The sequence below is a fragment of the Cynara cardunculus genome (genome assembly GCF_001531365.2).
Source record: "Cynara cardunculus var. scolymus isolate 2C chromosome LG 9, CcrdV1, whole genome shotgun sequence".
NCBI classification, from domain to species: Eukaryota; Viridiplantae; Streptophyta; class Magnoliopsida; order Asterales; family Asteraceae; genus Cynara; species Cynara cardunculus.
This window is the reverse complement of record NC_037536.1, coordinates 16,353,955-16,354,902: the sequence shown is the minus strand read 5'-3', so window position 1 is coordinate 16,354,902 and position 948 is coordinate 16,353,955.

Genomic DNA, 948 nt, shown 5'->3' with positions numbered 1-948 from the left:
TTAATTTAATTTTATATTAATAACGATAAATTACAATATTTTAAAGACTTTTGATTATTTATATAAAATAAATTATATTTTCATGTTAAATCAACATATCCATGAGTACAATTACACTTTATATGTTCTTGGTACACATTCAATTTATGTTGATGTGAGACAATCCATGAACTTGCATCTTGAAGTTGACAACGTGTACAATGTTGCTTAAGCTTGGGCATTGTGTATTCTCCAGTTAATACCACGTTTATGTAATGGCTACCATTAACATGCACCATTGCAATTGTCACGTGCTGAGATGATGACAACGGTTGTGTCATGAACGGTAAGTACGTTACACTGTCTGCCATATTGAGAACATGTAGTGTGAAATTGAATCTTGAATCGGTTAGAACGACCATTTCATGCATAGAAATCCAATGCATAGCAGGTGCAATGACGCTCTTCTTGAAGAAATTTAACGCTTCATAAATTCTTGCGTACTCGTTGCCAATCACATAAGAGTAATACTCTTGATGCTCACTTAGTTCAAGCATTAACTCTTTGCGTATAATATCTCATTCGTCTTCAAGACCACCTAGACAAGTAGATATTGCTCGGAATCCATAATTTTCATCGTCCAATACATCTTGTATTTGTGTGATGTATGAATGAAATAAACTCTGGATTTGATCAAGATATGGATGTGGGGTGGTGGATTATTGTTGGAAGTAGGAATCATATCTCGCTGATTTATGATGCCGAAAAATTTCAGAGTTAATAAATATTGGCGCGTTAGAACAACTACGTCTACGAGTGTCTTCAATAACTGTTTTCTTCAGAGCTTGATTTTTTAGAGACGGACTTCCACGAGTGGTTCTATAAACGGAGGGTTCCCGGAAAAACATATTTTGATGACATGATTTGTTGGGTCAGCAGACTCGGTGTTCCCTCGGCAGGTCAAATCCT